The sequence below is a fragment of the Onychomys torridus genome, chromosome 21, assembly GCF_903995425.1.
Source record: "Onychomys torridus chromosome 21, mOncTor1.1, whole genome shotgun sequence".
Taxonomy (NCBI): Eukaryota; Metazoa; Chordata; class Mammalia; order Rodentia; family Cricetidae; genus Onychomys; species Onychomys torridus.
This window is the reverse complement of record NC_050463.1, coordinates 19,630,538-19,653,547: the sequence shown is the minus strand read 5'-3', so window position 1 is coordinate 19,653,547 and position 23,010 is coordinate 19,630,538. Positions and strand designations below refer to the sequence as shown.

Here is a 23,010-nt window from a genome sequence, read left to right as displayed (position 1 = left end):
GGAAAAGCTGAGAGCCCCACTTCTTGCAGGCAACAGGAAGTCGACTGAGACAATGGGCGGTATCCTGAGCATAGGAAACCTCAAAGCCCACCCCCACAGTGACACACTTCCTGCAACAAGGCCACACCCACTTCAACAAAGCCACACCTCCTAATATGCCAAGCCCTATGGGCTTATGGGAGCCAATTACACTCAAACTACTACAGTGATCAACAGGCTGAGCCCCCACCCCTACCCACCCCAGCAGAGGGAACAACAGCCTGTGCAGAGACCTACCTGGAAGCAGATCAGCAGGTCCAGGGAGACCTGAGCCTTTAGGTCTGGCAACAACTTCTTGCTGCTCAGACTTTGCAATGATCATTCTCTGTTTGGAATACTCTCATTTCTTTTTTTTTTTTAAACTCAGATTAACCCCGGTCTTCATGTCTTTGTTAAGACACTGCTCCCTTCATGAAATGTGTATTCTCCCAAGTCTGAGCTTGATGAGTCTGACGGGGTTTGCGGGATGTCCCATGTTCTAGTAGTTCCTCTGCCTATCACAACACTTATCACATGGTGTTTTAATTGCCAATTCACGTGTACATGTTTTCCCCTGACTCAACTACAGCCTCCTTAATGGCAGGGCTTAGTCCCTGCTGGTCACCAGCTGCCAACACAGTGTTTAAAGAAAACAGAGGCCCAAGGCTTTAATGCAAAGGTAGAGTATTTGTCTAGCATGTGTGAGGCCCCGGACTCCATCCCCAGCCCTGGAAAAAAGAAACTTTTACTGAACATAACAGGCATGGATTATGGGATGAATAGATGGATGTGTTCAAACACAGTGGGAGGTGAGAGAGCAGACTTCTTGAATCATGTTTACCCAGTATCATTAGGTGCTCTCCATTTTTAGGTATCAAGAATAACACAAAAGGAAACACAAACTCTCAAGAAGGTTTGGATGCAGCTCATTTAGTAGAATGTTTGTCCAGCATGTGTGGGGCTCTGGGTTCTGATCCGAAGACCACATAAACTAGGTATGGCTATGCACACCTTGGTTTTAACACCCTTGGGAGGAAGAGGCAGGAGGATCAGAAGGTCAAGGTCATCCTCTACTATGTAGACAGTTTGGGCTATATGTCTCTGTCTCTCTGTCTCTCTGTCTCTGTCTCTCTCTCTCTCTCCACACACACACACACACACACACACACACACACACACACACACACACTTTACATTCTAATAGAGAATGTGATGATAAACAAATTCCTAAAAGGCAATAAGCAGGAAGATAGGGGAGAAGATCTTTCTTTCTTTCTTTTTTTATTTTATTTTATTTTATTTTTGGTTTTTCAAGGCAAGGTTTCTCTGTGTAGCATTGTGCCTTTCCTGGAACTCACTCTGTAGCCCAGGCTGGCCTCAAACTCACAGAGATCTGCCTGGCTCTGCCTCCCGATTAAAGGCGTGCATCACCACCACCCAGCAAGAAGACCTCTCTTAACCAGGGAGGGAAATCAGGGGAAACTTTACTCAGAATGTTGTATATGAGTGAAGACCCAAAGCAAATGATAGACTCATTTGTAATGACAAGACAAACAAGATATTGGTAACATTATGAACAATGCTTTTTAAAAATTGCCCCACCATGGCCTGGAGAGATGGCTCAGCAGTTAGAGCACTGGTTGATCTTCCAAAGGACCAGCATTCTGTTCCCAGCACCCTCATATCGGCTCACAACTGCTTGTAACTCCAGTGTCAAGGGTTTCTGTTGGATACCCTCTCTCTTTCTCAGACATGCGCACACATAAACACACACACACACACACACACACACACACACACACACACTAAATACACATTCTTTAAAAACAGCTTCGCCAGTTGTGGGTCAACATTACATTAGTCACGCTGGCATCACTATGGTTAAATACCTGACATAAAATAAACTACGGAAGGAAGGAGAGACTTATCTGGGCTCAAGGATGCAGTTCCTAGTCCATCGTGGCTACCTCCGTCATGTTCATCATGAGGCACAACATCCCGGCAGCAGGAGTATGTGGAGGAGCTTGTTCACCTCAGGATGAACAGGATGTGAGAGAGAAAGGGAGTGAGGACTCTGTATACCCTTCAGAGGCACACCTCCAGTGACCTGATTCCTCCAGTGAGACCCTATTTCCTAGTTTACAGAACCTCCCAAAATATCACCACTAGCCAAGGACCAGGCAGTCAACATATGACCCTCCAGGGACATTTTATAGTCTAACCATATTGCATGTCAGGGCTATTCTCTTACTGCTGTTCTGGGTGATGTCACGGAAGGATTTTGCTGAGCGCTGTTATTTTTGGCTATCTCTTTAGGTCTAGCAAAATGTCTCAGATGCACAAATTGACTGTCTATTTTATAAAGCCTCCTGTAATGGTCAAAAACTATCTCTGTTTCTAAAGCATTTTGACTAACACAAATAAAATTTATCAGTCTAAATATTTTTATCTTTTATTAACCTGAACAATTAATTCAGGCACTTGACAAGATGAGTTGTCAGGCTGGAGATGTGGCTCAATGGTAGAGTGTTTTCCTGGCATGTATGCGACCTGGGTTCAATCCCCAAAGCCACAGCAAATTTCAAGGATGGATTCAAGTCTGTGACAGCATGTCTTGTTTGGCAAATTTTATATTTTTTTTTCAAGTATGAATTCTGAAAGATATTAAATCAAGAATGTTTAAGGCAGTCCTTAGAAGGTCCGCAGGGATGGAGAATTCTCTAACAGGGATTAAGTCATGGCTGGGTTCTCCTTTTTCAAGCAGGGGAAGGTGGGTGGCTGTGGTAACGACATTTTCAAAGGTTGGGTGACTTGCTACGAACTGATGAGTGTCTTCTATTCACAGAAGAGTCTGCAGAGCACATTTCTTCCACACGCAGAAGCTGCTGCAATGTGTCTGAACGTCTAGAAGTAGGACTAACTAAACAGTTATAGTAAAGGAAAATGAACAAAAAATCACGTATGTGGGTTACTAGTGTTTATTGAGACTTCCTATAAATAAAAAGGGGTGTGAACCTAGACTCCTAAGAAAGGAACCAGAGGTGTAGTTCAGTGATGAGCACTTACCTAGAATGCATGAAGCCCTGTGCTTGATCTTCAGCACTGAAAAACTGATTCAGAGAGAGAGAGAGAGGGAGAGAGAGAGAGAGAGAGAGAGAGAGAGAGAGAGAGAGAGAGAGTATGTGTGTGAGTGTGTGTGTGTGAGAGAGAGAGAGAGACAGAGACAGAGAGAGACAGAGAGAGACAGAGACACAGAGAGAGAGAATCCTGAAAAAGTGTTTTGGTAGACAGTTCATATACATTTTCATGCTTATAAACATGTATTTTTTTTTTTACTTGAAAAGCATGCAATCACTGGGGCTAGAGATGGCTCAACAGCTAAGAGCATTGACTACTAATCTACAGAACCCAGGTTTGATTCCCAGCGCTTACAAAAACAGCTCACAAATGGCTGTAACTCCAGTTCCAAGGGATGTGATGCCCTGTTCTGGCCTCCTTGGGCACCAGGCACGCACAAGTGCATGGGCATACATGTAGGTAAGATACTCATACCCATAAAATAACATAATATTTTAAAAGCATACAATCATAGAATAATATTTGTAGCAACAGATTTTTACTAAGTACAAATTGCCTAAGAAGAAAAATTCATCACTGTTGTCCATCTTACTTTTATATTCTAAGTTTGGGAAACAAAAGAATCCTTATACAAGCGAGGCAGTGGTGGTGCACGCCTTTAATCCCAGCACTCAGGAGGCAGAGGCAGGTGGATCTCTGTGAGTTCAAGGCCAGCCTGGTCTACAGAGGGAGATCCAGGACAGGAACAAATAAAAAAAATAAGAAAAGAAAAAAAAAAAGAATTCTTATACAGTTTTGAATTTGTTAACATTTGGAGAATTTTAGACAAATCTAACTATTTCTGCTTTCTCTCTTCTGTCCCTCTGTACTCCGTTTTCCTTACGTCTCTCAGTTACGTGGCTATTATGTGAATGTGGGGCCTGTGCAAGCTTAGCAGACACTCCACCTTGAGCTACACCCATAACCCTTAGTTGTCATATTTGAAAAATGGAATCAACTTTTCTTTGCTCCAGACACAAGAGAAAACAGGGAATTTGAAGATCAAAACCTGCTCAGCTACTCTTCTCCACAATGCTTATTTTATGTAATTCTAACAAATTTGAGGAGGCTGAAATATCCTAAGATTACAGACATGAATAGCTAGGTAAATGTTCTAAATGCATTTGCATATTTGGTGAGTCTTGGAGATTTAAGCAGCAGAAGTAACTTAAATGTGTGTTTAGTATCAGTGTTATGTATTTCCTTCTTGGAGTCTCTTTGGACCCGAGCATGATCTAGTTGCCTGATCATTCATCTGAACATTGTACTTCATCAAGACATAAATCCTTATGATTTGTAATGTTGTACAGAGTTGGTGAAGTTGAACCCTTTGTAAGCAGATGTCCCTTATCATTTCATTTAGCTGAAGACAGTTTTAGATACATCATCATGGCCTTAAAGCAAGTTATGGAAACAGTGAGGATTGCCTGAACTCATAGAACCAATGTAAGAAGTTTGATTCGTAAGATATTTGACCCCCAACCTTGAACAAACTAAAGAACTATACTGATGTTACTTTTATATAGCAAAGTAATTTTTACAGACACTCAATCAAGAAAAAAAAATCTTCTTTTATCTTAGAATAAAAGCCCCCTTCCCTCTTATCTCTGGCTGTTAGATGGGTTATTATGCAAATATACTTTTTAGTGTCAACAAGAAGAAACACAGCTTAATAACTACTTTCGTTCTTTCTGATACTTTTGACTGCTTATCTGCCCTGTATTCCTTCAGGGAGCTTGCAACTAAATACTTCTTTAAAAGCAATTAATCTTTAAAGTTTCCCAAGAGAAGGAAAACAAGGAGAAAAAGAAAAGAAAAAAATGTGAGGTATTCAGGTTCAAAAAAATACAAAATTGTTTTGAAAAAGGCTAATTATGTTCCCTTTGCAAGGAGAGGAAAGAGTTTTAGAAATAGAAAAATAAATACTCCACATATACACACAAAAGAAGGCGACATGCGGTTGGTTTCGACATCGTTTGAGTCCTTGACAATTTTATCAAGCCGTACAATTACAATGTCAGTTCTTATTAATTTCCCAGCACAAAAATGGAGCAGGGCTTGTTTCTGAGGTTAAACAAAAGTTTTTGCTCTTTTAGACAAGCAAGACAACAATGCTCTCCTGAGAGTTTCTTCATTCTTTTGTTCCAACCCACGTCCTGAATGAACAATCTTGTTCATGTCAACATTGCCTCCAATTGGCAATAGCATTTCAAATTTCCCCTGGTAAAACTGTGCCATTTGGAAAACTAAGGGTACATGTTATCACCCATAGAAAACATAACCACAAAGGAGGCAGGTGTTAGCCTGGAATGGGCATGGCTCTATGAAACCCAAATGGCCTTTGAGGAAAGTACTTGGCTCTGTGTCTTAGGAGTCTGGCTCAAGACCAACTGTTGCTGATCCAAACATGGATAAAATCCTCCAGTTCAGTGCAGCTGGAACGAAACAGAGCTATTCTGGGGGGGGGGGGTAGACAAAGGCTAGAGATGAATCCTTGAAAGGGCTTTTTTCTTCTTTCTTTCTTTCCTTCCTTCCTTCCTCCCCCCTCTTTTTCTTTCTTCTTCTTCTTCTTTTTTTTTTTTTTGGCTTTTCGAGACAGGGTTTCCCCATGTGGCTTTGGCTGTCCTGGAACTCGCTTTGTAGACCAGGCTGGCCTCGAACTCACAGAGATCCACCTGCTTCTGCCTCCCTGAGTGCTGGGATTAAAGCAATGCACCACCACCATCCAGCTTGTAAGGGCTTTTTCTTTTAATTTGGTTTTTCGAGACATGGTTTCTCTGTGTAGCTTTTGGTGCCTGTCCTGGATCTCACACAGAGACATTTATTCAAACTCTGCATACAGACTGTGTTAGACTCCTGTCATTTTCTTCCTACAAAACCTTGCTCTTAAAAACAAAAACAAAAAATTTAAAATGCCGATTGGCCAGAAACAGGTGTGAGAGAGCTAGAAAACAATTTTACTAAATAATACTATTGTTTGTTAGCTTTTTGTTGAGAGTAATGATTTAGAAGCAGGAAGATTTCTCTTGGCCGGGGCTTTGGGGAGGTTGGCTTCATCTCTGTGGGCCTGAGGTGAGGTGAACTGTCATGTCGGAAGGGAAAAGTAGAGGAGACTGCTCACACCAGGGAGGTAGAGTGGGAAGTGCATAAAGAAAAGAGAGAGAGAAAACGAGACTCTGAGGAAAAAATACATCCTGGAAGGTATACCGGCCCCCATGGCCCACTCTTGCCTATCAGGCCCCACCTTCTACCAGCCCATTCAGCTATGACTTATCAATGGATTGACCCATTGGTGAGGTCAACACCTGCAGGTCCAATCTCTCAACAGCCCCATTGGCTGGAACCAAGGCATCAACATGTAAGCATGGCTTCACATACAAACGTGAAAAACAGAAGTCTGGTCGTATAGAGCAAGCAAACTCTCTTAGGAGGCTCCTTGGGAGGCTGAAACCAGGTGAACTCTTAAAGCACTAGGGTTTGAAAACAGCCTAGGCTATGAAACAACATTCTGTCTCAAAAAGAGAAAAAAAAAATCTAAGGAGCCATATTCCAGGGAGAACAAAATAAACTTAACCCGGAAGGGTTTTTAGTGAAATTGACCAGAGTTCAATTCAGCATCTGTATATGGAGACGCAAAGTCTCAGATGTGTACACTGTTAGCAAGTTGAGGGGCTTGAAGACTCAAATGGATTTCATTAAACTTCCATTTATTTTTAAAATTGCATTGATCCTCTCTCTCTCTCTCTCTCTCTCTCTCTCTCTCTCTCTCTCTCTCTCGTGTGTGTGTGTGTGTGTGTGTGTGTGTGTGTGTGTGTGTGCTTGTGCGTGCTTGCACACAGCACAGCGAGCCTGTGGAGGTCAGGGTCAGGAGTCAGCACACTTCCTCAACTTTGTGAGTTTCAAGGGATCCAACTGAGGGAGTTAGGCTGGGCAGCAAGTACCTTTGCACACTGAGCCATCTGGCTAGCCCTGAACTTCTCTTCTGTCAATTTCCCATAGGCAATGACTGTGAGGAAAAAACTTGTGGCTGAACAAGGTCAGTGCGCTGCTCACTGCAGGGATGGTGAATACATGCTGAGGAGCCATGATATCTCAGTAAGACCCTGCGAAAAGAGCTTTGGTCACTCAGAAGAGGAAAGATGTTATCAAGAACTGGATATAGGTAAAGTCAATCCAGGTTATCTACAAATAGTTCTTCATGGTTCAACTTTAAATGTGTAAATACTTCCAAATAAGAATGTGAAGAATAATGAATCTATTATAGCAACCCCAAATCATGTATTTGGTGGCAGTCTAAGGAGTCTCCAGTGAAGTGAGGTTCTGCTCTGGATCAGATGCCATTAAGACATGAAGATAGCTGGGCAGTGATGGTGCAAAATTTCAATCCCAGCGCTTTCGAGTCAGAAGGAGGTTGCTCTCTGTGAGTTCAAGGACAGCCTGGTCTATAAATCAAGTTCTAGGGGAAAAAAAGATAAATCTTGTACTGGGATCTAGCCAGATAAATAGATGGAACTAGAAAGATCACATTGAGAGAGGTCACCCAGACCCAGAAAGATAAACATTGTATGTTCTCTCTCATCTGTGGTTGCTAGATCCAAATCTTCAAATGTGAATACGTAACCTGGAGTAACTAGAGAAACCAGGGAAGTAAACAGGGACCATGGGGTTTGGGAAAGAGGAACAACAGAGAGGAGTTGTGGTAGTGTGGATGCAATTGGCCCCTGTAAGCTCATAAGGAGTGGCACTATTGGGAGGTGTGGCTTTGTTGGAGTGGGTGTGGTCTTGTTGGAGGAAGTGCATCACTGTGGGGGCGGGCTTTGAGGTCTCATATATGCTCAAGCCCTGCCCAGTGTTTCCGACCACTTCCTGATGTCTGCTGATCAAGATGTAGCTCCTTCTCCATTCTCAGCTGCTTCTTGTGGGAGTCCACAAAGGCTATCTAGGGAGAACTTACTCAGGGTCAGATAATCTGAGTTTTCTTTACCCGGCAGGGCTGCATAATGGGATGATTTGTCTACGGGCATCGTCACCAGGTGTTTGGAAGGATCTATACTTGGCTGTGTGGTGTGCTTTGATCTTGCGAAGGGCAAGTCTTTTGCCTCTCCCCTTGGCATATTATAAAAAGCCTTTTTCAATAAAGGACAAAGCTGTTGGCTATTGACCCAGTCCTTCCCGATGCTATACTGTGTTTCTGTCTTTTTTCTCATCATCTAGGTCTTTCTATCATTTCTTTTTCATCATTCTTTCTTTCTTCCTTTTTTTTTTTTTTTGGTTTTGTTTTTTCAAGACAGGGTTTCTCTGTGTAGTTTTGGCTCCTTTCCTGGAACTCACTCTGTAGCCCAGGCAGGCCTCGAACTCAGAGAGATCCACTTGCCTCTGCCTCCCGAGTGCTAGGATTAAAGATGTGCGCCACCATCGCCTGGCCTACCTATCATTTCTTAATTCCTCTCTCCTCCACCTAAGAACCCTTCAAAAGGTGAGCAACAGACTCCCCACACCTTCTCCAGCACCATGTCTGCCTGCATGCTGCCATGTCCCACCATGGTGATAATGGACTAAACCTCTGAACTGTAAGCCAGCCCCAATTAAATGTTTTCCTTTATAAGAGTTGTTGTGATAATGGTGTCTCTTCACAGCAATAGAAACCCTAACTAAGACAGGGCATGGCAGGTGCAAGTGATTTGAAGGTAGAAATGGGGGAAATAGGGGGTGGGGGCCTTAACTAGGGAGAAGAAAGGGAATTAATATAAAGAAAGAATATAAAATCATAATAAGAATGTCTGAAAAAGTCATAAGGAATCAAATTATCATCTACCTACCTAAAATTGCATATAATACACATAAATCAGTCTATGCATATGCATATACAGTTTAAATAAAAATTTCCCCTCTGGGTTGATGGTGCCTCCCCAAGATCTATAGCGTCTGCTACTTTTCAAATGTTCCTTCCTGCAAGCCTCTAACTTCTATCAGGCACTCTACGATCAGACTTGACTCATGGAACGAAATACCTTTTCATTCAACTTACCAAGTTCCTGGGAGCCTCCGTTGTATATTCCACAGGCAATAGTGCAGAAGAAAAGTTAGACAGACATTCCCAGTTGTGTTGTGATGGATCTTGGTCAACACTCCTACAGTGTTAGCTGTTAGGACTGAGAGTGTCAGAACCTACGGCGGCCAGGATGGTTCAATCTCCTTTACAGACATGACTGCGACCATCACTCGCTCATGCGCAGGCTCCTGCCCACAGGTGCATGCCAGCCTCTGCCTCCAACACTGTAGTACCAAGGCCCTTCTGATGAACTAAATCTTGCTCCAGTTTGGGTCCCATCTCACTGCTTAGCTTCTTAAAGATCCTGCCCATTTTACAGTTATTACACAGCACACACTCGTGTTCTTATAACATGTCGCTTTCTGATTGTTACTCTTTGGGGACACTGTGGTCAGTTTTGCTGTGTGTGTGTGTGTGTGTGTGTGTGTGTGTGTGTGTGTGTGTGTTTGTTGTTGTTTGTTCTTTTTTCTCCTGGCTTAAGCTGTCATATTACACAACACAAAAATGAAAGGGGAGACTCTTAGCTGTCAGCTAGAATAAAAACTTCTCACTAGAGTGGCTGCCTCTGCCAGCCAGGTATTGACCCTAAATGTGATACATCATCTGTTCACATGGAATACATAAAATATTATGGTGTGTGTGCGCGCGTGCGTGTGCATGTGCGCACGTGTGTGTGTGCACATGTGTGTGCGTGTGTGTGCATGTGTGTGTGTGTACATGACATCTGGGTGTGGATCGGACACGTGTCCTCAGAGGAGGACAACTTTGCAGAGCTGCTCCTATCCCTCTGCCTTTATGTGGAATCCAGACATCAAGCTCAACTCACTAGGATTTGCAGCAAATAAAAGTAACATGCCTTTTACCTGCCAGCTCCACATCTGACACTTCTATACTATTGGGGCATTGTTTTCTTATGTGATTTTCATATGTAGTATCTTAAATAAGCAAACGAAACCCCACAGAGCAAACTACAAAACACCTTCGGAAATTCTAAACAAACCAATGTAGACTTTTTCTCCAGATGATTACACACTTTGATAAAACACATATGATTTTTAGAAAAAGCACTACGCACTTCCCTGGAGATAGTTGATGGCCAGTTTACCTGCTTTTCTCTACCCTCTGAACTGACTTATTTTTCTTTGTGAGATCTTGTTAATGCCCACTAAACTCTCATGAGCTCTGGAGGTTCTGAGCTTAGCCTGTCAGCGTCTGAGGGTGCTGTCCTCTATGTGGACAGTGATAATGGGGATGCAAACTCACTCCATGGGGTGAGGTCAGAGCAAGTGTGGTCTCCATTGAAGCCCGAAGGACTGAGAGAGCCACCCTGGCCCAGGCACTGGGGTACACTGCTATACTTTAGGTACAGTTTGTCCCCCAGAGTTCATGAGCTAGCAGCTTGGTACCCAGTGAGGTGGTGGTGGTGTGGTGGGATCTTTAAGAGATGGGGCCTGCTAGAAAGGTAATTATGTCATGGAGGCCCTTTCATCATGAGTGAATTTGTACTGTCTCATGAGAGGGCAGGTTTGTCAGGTGTACCTTAGTTCCCTTGAGTCTTTTTAAAAAGGAGTTTGACATTTCCCTGATCTCATGCTTTCTGTCCTGTGTAATTTCTTCCTCCCTCACACACTCCCACTGTGATGTCATCTGCCGCATTTTGATAAAGGGAACAGTAATCTCTTTTCTTCAGTAACATCAGTAATGTTTACATCATGCATAGGCAGATATTTTGTCACAGTTCAGAATGGAGTAAGACATGCACCAAACAAGCTGTCTGCCTTGGCCACCCCATGGGGAGGACCAAGTTACTTGTACATCCCCTTGTTCCCAGAGACACTTGTTTTTTGTTTGTTTTTTGAGACTGGGTTTCTCTGTGTAGCCCGGGCTATGCCGGAACTCTCTCTGTAGACCAGGCTAGCCTCCAACTCACAGAGATCCTCCTGCCTCCACCTCCTGAGTGCTGAGATTAAAGGCGTGTGCCACCACTACCCGGCTGAGTCTTTTTTTTTTTTTTTTTTTTTTAAGACAGTTCATAACACACACTATTCTGGACTCAAGACAAGGGTTTGAGGCAGCATTCACGCATGCTACATGGCAAGGTGGCACATGTACTGTCAAGCACATGTATTGTGTGGTCAGGAACCAAAGCTGCAGTGAAGTTTGGAAATGCTACCCAGGCATGTGCTTCCAGAAGCACCTCACATTCCTTCTGCTTTCGACCTTGATTGAATTTTTGGATGCTACACTTTCAGAAATCTTTTGCTACTGCCAATTTTTTCTCAACCTCCTCATTTAGCTACATATGACCCCATGTGGGGGTGTAGCCCATGATTTAAGACGCAGTGGTATAGCTATAATGTAGTTATGACATTCCCATACAATGCGCATCCCGAGGGCTTGTTAGTCCTCACCCCGACCATTGATCCTGAATCTACGTTTTAACCTGAATCCGGTTCCAGGGTGAGAAGCCCTTTCTTCACATCTTGGACTGGGGCCTTTCCTTCCAGGCTCATCCTGCTATTCTCCTCATACCATGCTCCTGTTTCCACAGCCATCATCCAGTCCCCCTGATACATCAGTCTCCTCGACACCACAAGTCCTGGTACCTGCTATTCTTGAAACTCACAATGCCCTTCCTACCTGAATGCTCCTGGTTAATTTTCTCAGACCTGATCTCAGAAAGGCCTTGACTTCTGAGCCCGAAACATCTCCTGCTTATCATCCACCTGTGAAATACTATGGGCACATCCTTCACAGCACCTGATGGTGTATGTGTTCAGTGAACACACAGCTTTCTCCCTGGACTGGAACTCCATGAAGACAGAGGATCTAGACCAATGTGGTTTTATTCACTTTTGTGATCCTCATAACTTAACATAGGACCTGGAATATCACAAATATCCAGTAAAACTCATCCTTTGCCATCTTTGTCTATCATTCGATAAACATTTATGGTGTATCTGCTATGTGCCAGGCCCAGTGGTACTCACCCTGGGTATACACTAAGATGAAAACCAGTGTTTCTGCTCTCCTGTCACCGTGCCACAGAAAACAGAATGTAACTACTGAGGCAAATGAGTGAATACAGTACACATCGCCATGAGCATTTAAGAGGACTGATCAGGGACTTCCTATCTTCTTTTACTTGATACAGAATATAAAAATGTAAAATTCAAGCTTTCTTTACAATGGTGTGTGTGTGTGTGTGTGTGTGTGTGTGTGTGTGTGTGTGTGTGATGTATGCATGTGTGCCTGTGGGTGCATGTGCAAATGTATATATACATTTGTGTGTAGAAGCCAGAGATGGAAATCAAGTATCTTTCTTGACTACTTTCCACCTTACCTTTTTTGTTTGTTTTTGTTTTTCAGGACAGAGTTTCTCTGTGAAGCAGTCCTGGCTGTCCTGGAACTCATTCTGTAGACCAGACTGGCCTCAAACTCAGATATCCTCCTGCCTCTGCCTCCTGAGTGCTGGGATTAAAGGCGTGCACCACACCGGCCAGCTCCACCTTATCTTTTGAGACACTCTTTCACTGGACCTGGAGCTCACTGATTCGGCTAGGCTGGCCAGCCAATGAGCTGCAGGGAATGTGCCTCATGCCCCTGGAGCTTGGGTTATAGACGAGCACCACCCTGTCCAGCTTTTCCATGCCTGCTGGGATCCAAATCCAGGCACTCCTGCTTCTGTGGCAGGCACTTTACCATTAAGACGTCTCTCCAGCCCCTAAAAATACCTTTGAGATGGAATTCATAGAACACGCAACTCATCCATTTAAATGATACATGTTCATGGCTTTTAGTGCAGTCAGAGATGAAGTCATCACACTTTCCCAAACACTTTTTTCATTACTCCCTGCTCCAAAACACTTCCTTCCCCTAGACCAGTGGTTCTTAACCTCCCTAATGCTGCAACCCTTAATACAGTTCCTCGTGTTGTGGTGACCTCAACCATAAAATTATTCCATTGTTACAACATAACCGTGTAACTGTCTGATGGGAGATCCCAAAGGGGTTGTGACCCACAGGTTGAGAACCACTGCCCTAGACTAATACCCACATCGTTCTCAGCCCAAGGTTACCACTAATCCACTTTTCATCTCTGTGGACTTACCCAGTCCGAGCATCCTGTATTAATGCATTTGTATAACATTTCATATTCTGGATTGGATTTTTTTCTTTCGGTGTATTTTCAAAGGCTCACTGGCTGCATAGCTTGATTTCTTCCCCCTAAACCCTGTCTCTCTCGTCCGTCTCACGTAGCCCAGGCAGGCCTCAGATGTATTACGTAGCTGACAATGATCCTTCTACCTCCCGCTTCACAGTGCTGAGATAACAGGTTCCCACTTCTTTTTAGGCTGAACAATATTCCATTACATCATATGGGGCTTGGATTTGTTTTGTTTGTTTTTGTTTTGTTTTTTACACAGCCAGAAACAGGATGCGATTGCACTTTTTTCCCCCTCCATAGCCAAACAAATTTGGTTTGTCATGTTTCTAGAAAAAGGTGACTGTGAATAAATGTTGGCTGAGTCTCACCAGGATGGCAGTTGTGTTTAGAAAGCTGCTTTTTATGAGTGAGTTTATTCACTCAGCACACTTAGTCTATTTAGTATTTGTGACTCACAACCGGAAGTGATTCTTTTGGCATCTGCTATCTTTTTCTTGCTGGGTCTCTACTGACTTGCTACGTTAAATTATGCAAGTTACTTTAGCTCTGTTTATTTAAGTCCTGCATGCTCTGTAAAATAAGCCCAGTCCGGCCTTCTTGTTTGCCAAGGCTGTTTGGAGACAATTTTTCATATGATATGCACCATCAGCTCCCACAGAAGGCAGAAGGAATTCGATGTGTGTGGGGGTTGTCTGGGATCCAGTCCAAAATTAGTGCTCATCTGGAAGAAATATGGAAGCCTGATGCTTTCTTGCTGGTCTTTTATTTGTTTTCATTTATTGCTTTCCCTCTAAGGAACTTTGCAAATCTTCATCATTTTAGTGTTTTTTTGTTGTTGTTGTTGTTGTTGTTCCCCCTATATAAGGTTGGCTTTTTCTTTTGTAAAAAGATTGAAATGGGAAAAGCCGTCTGATGCTTCTATTAGTTTACTGTGCATCAAAGAGTAGTTAGTCTGACCTAGTTTTGTGACCCGGGGAAGGTCTAATATCCAGAATTTGTCCCTCATCTACCCCTCCCTTCTTCCTCCGCTCCTGTTCCCTCTCCTCCTCTTCCCAGAACCGGCCTCTTTAGGCCCCAGGTTGGGATGTGAAATCCAACCAGATGGATGATCATTCATGTGCTCATGCAAGATGCTTTGTACGATAGGCTGAGAAGGGAGCAAGGAAGAACGCAGATCTTAGCTTTCCATCGCTCGCTGGCTGATGATCACAGCAGGGGGAGGTCAGGAAAAACGTGTGCACGCCGCCGCCGAGAGCGGCAAAACCTGGATGTGCTGTAGGCAAAAACAAGGGCGGAGGTTTCTGCTACCTGGAGCGACAGGGACCTTCAAGAGGACACTGTCTGAGAGGGTAGACAAGACTTTTAAAGGAGGGAGGGGCAGGAAACAGCCTGTCATCCTTCCCAGCTGGAGTCTTCAGAATGGGGACGTGGACCACGGTCGGTTGCCTGAGGTGTGAAGAGCAGCTGTGTAAACTCAGCTTGCACAAGTAGGTGGGGGCTTTGCAGGCTGCACATGGAATTTGTTCTTGACTATTTAAGCATCAGGAAGACAGCAAAGGCCTTTGGCAAATTGCACACCTACTCTAGTCCCTGGGTAGAAAGAGGAAGGGTTGGCAAAAAGAGAGTTCAGGCCGAGAGACCACACAAGAGGTTGGTACACTGGCACAATGGAGGCAAAGGGAATGGGAAAGAGGTGACTAAACGCTACAACAGGCCTTGAAGTCCAGGTATGGGGAAGGCAGTGGAAAACACCTCTTGGGCTAGACCTCTTTACTCAGAGGGGCACCGGGAGGAGCCAAAGTTATAAACACCTCCTCCAGTGACGACAGGTGGTCGGCTCCGGCCTCCGATTAGCTACTCCGGCCGCCAATCCCGGAGGAGGCGGCGCCGTCCCGGCCGCTCGGGGCTCCGAGTGTGGCCGGCGCGGGCTGGGAGCCCAAGAAGCCGGCGGAGCCGGGTAGCAGCCGAGGCCGGGACAGCGGGCGCCGCCGCAGAGGTAGGCAGGTGGGCAGGGCGCGGGATCCGGTGGCCTCGGGGACCCTGCCCTCGGGGACCGAGCCTCCGGGGTCCCTCACGCCGGGGACCACGCCGTTCCGGATCGCCGGCGAGGCAGGGGCCGGCGGGACCCGCGGAGCCGGACGGGGATGCAACGCAGGATGCCGTGCGCCCCGGCTGGGCCTGGGTCCCGAGTCGCCAGCGCGAGCCGGCTGGGGGCGGCACTACGTACCCCGGGCTCCTGTGACGTTCTGTTCGAAAAGCCGGGCCCGGGCTGGTGGCACCGCGGGGGGCTTGTGGCACGGCGGGGAGTCGTCGAGCGGGCGCGCTGCGGGGCAGCCCCGCGTCCCCGCGCATCGTGGGTCCCATCGACGATGCTGTAGTTCGGCCTGAGCTTCTGGAGAGCGGGGCTGTGAAGGAACATCGGGGACCGAAGTTCTCCAGCTTTCCGTTTTTAACACCTCCACTTGCCTGACCGCCCGACGCCGGTGTCCTAAGGTGACATACCCAGGAACGAACACACACACACACACACACACACACACACACACACTCACATTCACACTCACACTCACACACACACACACACTCCCACCGAGAAGTTGAGACATTTTGTTTTGCAAAAACTCTCCTGGTGCCGGGCTACCTGCAGGTCACTGGCTTCTTTGTGAAGGCTCCAGTCTTTGCAAGCCTAGACCTCAGGACTATGCGTGTGTCCCGGAGGAGTGTGCTAGCAAGGAGCACACTCCTCCGGGTGATCTGGGCAGTGCCGAGGACCGGCAGGCGTGGCCCAAGTGGGGTTAGGTGGTGGTAAGGTTCTTTAAACAAGGAGTCCTTCAGTCTAGTTAAGAAAGACAGCTTTACTGCATCAGGCGGGGAAACGACACAGCTCACAGCCCAAACTGTGAGGGGTTTACGGGTTTCTCCAAATTTCATCACCGTGAGCCTAGGTAGTAGTGTCCTTCTTCTTCCGTCCCTGGCTCTCTCCCTCTCTCCTTCTTTTAACGTCCTCCTCCTACTAAGGATTTGGAAAAGAAACAGGAAGTCAGCGATTCAGAGAAAAGAGCATTCACTCCACAACTGTAAACAGTTTATTTTGTCAGTAAATTATTTCCTAAGTCACTGGAGGTCTTTGGAAAACCTCGGCTTTTTCCTGCCCCCTGCAGAGAAGGTAGATCCCCTCAGAATTCAAAACTTAGGACATTTTTAGAAGTGGATTATAGCCCCCAAAGCTGTCCCGTTCTGTCCCCACGGACGATGAAGCTTCAGACATAGCGTTCTTAGCTACTCAGGGTGGTCCTTCCGTATGACAGCTGCTGTCTACCCCGGCACAGGATTTCAGAGGACACGAGTCTAGACCTTGGGCCATCACAAAACCAATCTGCAGTTTTGAGTTGCTTTTATTATGACAATTATTGGGGACTGAACATGCCAAGTGCATGTTTGATAATAAAGCTTTTGTACCTATAACTACTACAACTGAAGAAAAATAGATGTATTCAACTTTTACTTTTCTTATTTCATTATCATAGCAAAGTTCTAGGTAAGAGGTGTGTACCATACTTTTTCTAGTTAAGGTTAACAGTTCCTTCTCTATTATTTGAGTTGCTGGCAAGATTCCTGGCAGGGATAACTACTCATAATGAATGGTTAAATCTGCAAATGTGGTCTTAGTATATACCCATTCTTTCCTGTTTGTGTATGAACCTTTTAATTGAGATACAATTCACAAACCGTAAAACTGACCCTTTGAAAGTGTATAGCTCAGGGGATTTGGGTTTATTTGCAAGGTTGTGCACTTATCACCACCACCTAATTCTAGAATCACCCCCCTAAAAAACTCTAGGCCTTTTAGTAGTCGGTCTCCATTGCCATCCCTTCACAGTCCTTGGCAACCTTTGACCTGTTTTCTGTCCTTTTGATTTATCTGTTCTGGACATTTCATAGGACATGTGACCTGGAGTTGTGGACTGTAGGATAACTTTAAACATATGAGAAATTGTTTGACTATTTACAAAGTAGTTACAACATTTTTGTAGTACCAGCGATATGAAGGGGTTCCAATGACTGTACAGTTTCATCAGTCCTTATTAGTCCACGTCCTCTTCCTTCCTTCCTTCCTTCCTTCCTTCTCTCCCTCCCTCTCTCTCTCCCTCCCTCCCTCTCTCCCTCCCTTCCTTCCTTCCATCCTTTTTTTGAGACAGGGTTTCTCTGTGTAGCTTTGGAGCCTTTCCTGGAACTCACTCTGTAGCCCAGGCTGGCCTCGAACTCACAGAGATCCGCCTGCCTCTGCCTCCCGAGTGCTGGGATTAAAGATGTGCGCCACCACCGCCCGGCCACATTCTTTTTCATTTCATTATATTGAGCTAATTTGGGGAGAAGTGGAATGTCATCACAATTTTGATATTTCACTTTTTGATTTTTTTTCTTGTACTTAATGATGCTGAGAACTTTTTGTGTGCTTATGGACCATTTATATATTTTCTTAGGAGATGTGTCCAGTGTGTGTGTGTGTGTGTGTGTGTGTGTGTGTGTGCATTTGTACTGGCTAGCTTTCTATTTTTGTGATAATTACTATGACCAAAAACAACTTGGGGAGGAAAGGGTTTATTATAGATTACAGTTAATAGTCCATCATGAAGATAAGCCTGGGCAGGAACTCAAGCAGGGCAGGAACTTGGGGGGGGGGGCAAGAGCTATAGCAGAGACCATGGAGGGGTGCTGCTTACAGGCTTTCTCATGCCATGCTCAGCCTGCTTTCTTATACAATTTAGGAACTGCCCAGAGGTGGCACAGCTCCATAGGGCTGGGCACACAGGGTTTTTGTCAGGCAGACGCAAACCACATCACTGTTACACTACAACCTTTCCTCTCTTGCTCATGTCAACCATTAATAAAGACAGTGCCTTACAGGCTTGCCTACAGGCAGTCTGGATGGAGACATTTTTCTCCATTGAGGTTCCAGATAACTCTAGCTTTCATCAACTTGACCAAAAAACAAAAGAAAAACCAACCAAAACAATTGACGCCTTGTCAACTTGTCATCATTATTAAACCATAACCTTTCCTTTCTTGTTGTCCCCAAGATGCCACGTTAATATTAATATGACAATATAAAACACTCCAACTTTTAAAAGCCCCACAGTCTTTAAAAAACGTCAACACTTAAAACTCCAAAATCTCTTTAAGATATTCAAAGTCTCTCCAAAAACAAAAAGTCTTTTAACTGTGGGTACCTGTAAAAAAATAGCACATACTGTCTTACTCCAGAAGGGAATTGCTAGAGCAGTCACATTCAACTCAAACCAAACCAAAGGCCAACTGTGTAAAGCTCAGCGTCAGGTGTGGCACACATGATCTTCTGGCCTCCAAAGGGCTCCAGTAGCTCCACCTCTGTGGTTCTGCTGTTCATGGCACATGAAGCATGTCTCATGGGTTGAGGGCAGCTCCACTCCACAGCTGCTGCTGTTCCGTGGTGGTGTATCTCAATTATTCTGCAGCAACTTAGGCAGCCTCACCAATAGCCTAGGCTCTCTAGGGACTCTGACCCTGCTCTGTGGTGCCAAGCCTCAAATGGTCTCCACGAACACTTGGGGCTTGGGGCTTCTACCTTCAGCAGTGACCTCTGCTGGCCTCTCCCAGGGCCAAGGGTCAGCTGTTCTCCATGACCCCTCCAAGCCTTCAAAAACCAATACCAACTGGGAGACTCTTACAAGTTACCAAGTTTGGATGCCAACATGAGCTGTAGCCTTCCTTGGCTTTCTCTGGACCACAGCTTCTGTGTGCTGCCTTGAGGAAATATTCCCAGAAAAATTTACCTCAGTGGTACTGGTCTCTTAATCACTGATAATTTCTCAGTTCCCGCTAACCACCATTGACTGTCCAAGTAAAGCGAAGGTTTCACTTTAGTGGTTCTGGTATTTTCTTAACCATAATTGATTCTTCAGCCCCAGATGCTCAGATTCTTAATCCAAAGTATTGAACGATCCCAACAGAATCTTTAAGGTACTCGCAAACTTCCTTCTGGAACTTCACAAGCTAGGTCTTTACTGTCTTTACTGCGGTTAACATTCATGTCTCCCATGCTCCCTGGAACAGCCCCCTGAGCTCTGAGTGCTCAATGGCTTTTCCAGCCTAAAGTTCCAAACTCCTTCCTTGATCCTTCAAAAACAACATGGGCTGGTCAGGCTTAGCAACAGTCCACACTCTAGTACAAATCTCTGTCTTAGGGTTTGTTTCTATTGCTGTGTTAAAACACCTTGGTCAAAAGCAACTTGGGGAGGAAAGGGTTTGGTTCAGCTTCCAACTCTCAGATCACACACTCCATCTTTGGGGAAGTCAGGGCAGGAACCCAAGGCAGGAGCCCGGAGGCAGGACTGAAGGAGAGACCCTTGAGGAGTTCTGCTTACCGGCTTGCTCCTCATGACTTGCCCAGCCTGGTTTCTTTTTTTTTTTTCTTTCTTTCTCTTTTTCTTTCTTTCTTTCTTTCTTTTTTTTTTTTTTTAGTTTTTCGAGACAGGGTTTCCCTGTGTAGCTTTGTGTCTCTCCTGGAACTCACTTGGTAGCCCAGGCTGGCCTCGAACTCACAGAGATCTGCCTGCCTCTGCCTCCTGAGTGCTGGGATTAAAGGCATGTGCCACCACCGCCCGGCCCCAGCCTGGTTTCTATCCCCCCCCCCCCCCCCAGACAGGGTTTCTCTGTAGCTTTGCGCCTTTCCTGGAACTCACTCTGTACACCAGGCTGGCCTCGAACTCACAGAGATCTGCCTGCCTCTGCCTCCTGAGTGCTGGGATTACAGGCATGAGCCACCACAGCCCGGCCTGTTGGGGATTTAGCTCAGTGGTAGAGCGCTTGCCTTGCAATCCCAAGGCCCTGGGTTCGATCCTCATCTAAAAAAAAAAAAGAGAAGCATGTTACCCCTGAGCTGCCCCAGCCTGGTCTCTTATACAGCTCTGGACCCTTGCCCCAGGGGTGGCCCTGCCCCAACCCCATGGCTTGGGCCCACCCCTGTCCACCAGCAATCCAGAAAATACCCTACAGACTTGCCTGCAGACAATCTGAGGGAAGCATTTTCTCATGTGAGGGCTGAACCGGATTCTCACACGCTTACATGGCCAGCACTTTGCCGAGTAAGTTGTCTTTTCAGCCCCTAATTCTAAATTAGATTGTCTTTTCTTCTTTCTTTTCTTTTTTTTTTTAAATTTTTTTTTTTTTTTCTTTCGAGTCACGGTTTCTCTGTGTAGCTTTGGATCCTGTCCTGGAACTTGTAGACCAGGCTGGCCTCAATCTCACAGTAATCTGCCTGCCTCTGCCTCCCTAGTGCTGGGATTAAAGGCGTGTGCCACCACCGCCTGGCTTTTGTTTTGTTTTCAAGATGTTCTCAGTATGTAGCCCTAGCTGTCTTGGAACTCACTTTGTAGACAAGGCTGGCCTCAAACTCAGAGAGATCCTCCTGCCTCTGCCTCCTAGGGGCTGGGATACATCAAGCCTGGCAGGTTGTCTTTTTTATCAAGTTGTTTGAATCATTTACACATTTTGGACACAAGTCTTTCAAATCTTTCCCTGCCTTTTTGTAGGCTATTTTTTTTACAAGTTCTTCATAGCACAACAAGAACAGTGGGTCTCAGTCTGTGGGTTGAGACCCCTCTGGGGTGGGGTGTCACACATCAGATATCCTGCATATCAGATACTTATAGTACGATTCGTAGCAGTGGCAAAATTACAGTTACAAAGAAGCAATGAAATAATTTTATGGTTGGGGATCACCACAACATGAGGAACTGAATTAAAGGGTCACAGCATTAGGAAGGTTGAGAACCACTGCCTTAGGGCTCTTAATTCTTAAATTTTGATGAGGTTTCATTTAATCTGTTTTCTGATTTTTAGAGCTTTGGGTTACATTCAGGTCTTTGACACATCTCATGCTAACTTGTGTGTCTGGGCTAAGGGAGGGTACTATGTTCATCCTTCTGCATATGGATATCCACTTGTACCCCATCATTTGTTGAAAATACTATTACCTTCCCTGTTAAATGGTCAAAAATGAATTGGTTGTCAACATGAGGTTGTATTTCTGGGCTCAACCTTATTCTGCTGATGTCTCTCTCCACTCAGCTATCTTGGGTACTGTAGCTTTGTAGTGAGCTTTGAAGTTTTAATACGTGACTCCTTAAGCTTTTTCAGGATTGTTAGGTTATCCTTGGTCCCTTAGAATTTTCGGATCAATTTACCAATTTCCGGCAAGAAAAAAAGAAAATCAGATTGCTGTCCATGAACATGCCATTTCTTCATTTATTCAAGCTTGATGGCTTTCCTCAATGATGTGTTGTTTTCAAAGTACGAGTTCTTGTTTTGTTAAGCTTATTCCTAAGGGTTTTAGTCATTGTCACGCTGTCATAAATGGAATAGTTTATTGACTTTGGGGTTTTTCTTCTAGTGTATACAACTTGATTTTTGCATATTGATGTTGTTTCCTGAACCCTTAGTTACTAGTTCTAATAGGTTGTGTGTGTGTGTGTGTGTGTGTGTGTGTGTGTGTGTGCGCGCGCGCGCGCGCGCGCGCGTGTGCATGTGCATTTTACTTTGAATTTTCTATGTACATGATCATATCTTCTGCAAATAGTTTTAATTTTTTTTTTTTTTTTTGAAACAGGGTTTCTCTGTGTAGCTTTGTACCTTTCCTGGATCTCGCTTGGTAGCCCAGGCTGGCCTCGAACTCACAAAGATCTGCCTGGCTCTTCCTCCCGAGTGCTGGGATTAAAGGCGTGCGCCACCACCGCCCGGCTCCTTTCTTAATTTAGAAACTTTTAATTCTATTCTTACCTTGGCTACATTTCATAATGTAGTGCAGAAGTAGTAAGAGCAGACATCTTTGCTTTTGTCTTTCGTTGATTTTGAGGGGAAGTATTCAGACACCGATGAGTGTGTGTGTGTTGCTAGCTTTTGGAGCTATCCTTACCAGGGTGAAGGACTCCCTTTCATTGCTGATGTGTTGAATGCCTTTCTTATGTAGAGATGTTGCGTTTTGTCAAACTTTTTTCTGTGTTGTTAAAATGATCTTTTTTTTTAAAAAAAAATCCTTTGTTCTATTCATATGACACATTGCCTTGATTTTTTTTTTTTTCATTTGTTGGAAAGCTATTTATGCTGTTTTTAAAACTATAGGCTAGGAGTGTATGTTATTGGCAAAGCATTTGTTTACCATATACAGAGTCCAGATCCTAGCCAATCAAGGTAAACAAGGCAAATACCTTTTACACCGGGACATAAATGTTATTCTAACCTCAGAGAAAAACTCATCCGACATGAAATAGATTATATTGCTTGAGATAGGACAATGCCTATATTTTTCTGCATAGCTGTTTGAATGGTTTAAGAATTAAGAATGCCGTCAAGTAGTGGTGACTCAAGCCTTTAATCCCAGCACTTGGCGGGCAGGGGCAGGCAGATCTACGTGAGTTCGAGGCCAGCCTGGTCTACAGAGTGAGTTCAAGGACAGCCAGAGCTCTTACAAAGAAAACCAATCTTCAAAAAACAACAGCAACAAAACAAAACAACAACAAAAAGAATTAAGAGTGTCTATTTTATTAGTTTTTAAAAATTTAAGAAATATTTTATCTGTATTTTCTTTCGCTATATTCCCTCTAAAGCTAAAGAAAGG

General features: G+C 44.7%; 1 protein-coding gene across 1 annotated transcript in view; it reads left to right on the top strand.

Moving 5' to 3' along the window:
- Nucleotides 1-15,601: 15,601 nt before the first annotated feature.
- The window catches only part of Plekhh2 (pleckstrin homology, MyTH4 and FERM domain containing H2), a 102,293-nt gene continuing 94,884 nt past the window's right edge, over nucleotides 15,602-23,010 (top strand). Inside the window, exon 1 of the mRNA XM_036170899.1 lies at nucleotides 15,602-15,848. The gene's annotated coding sequence lies outside the window, so the exon portion shown is untranslated. The remainder of the gene's footprint in view (nucleotides 15,849-23,010) is intronic.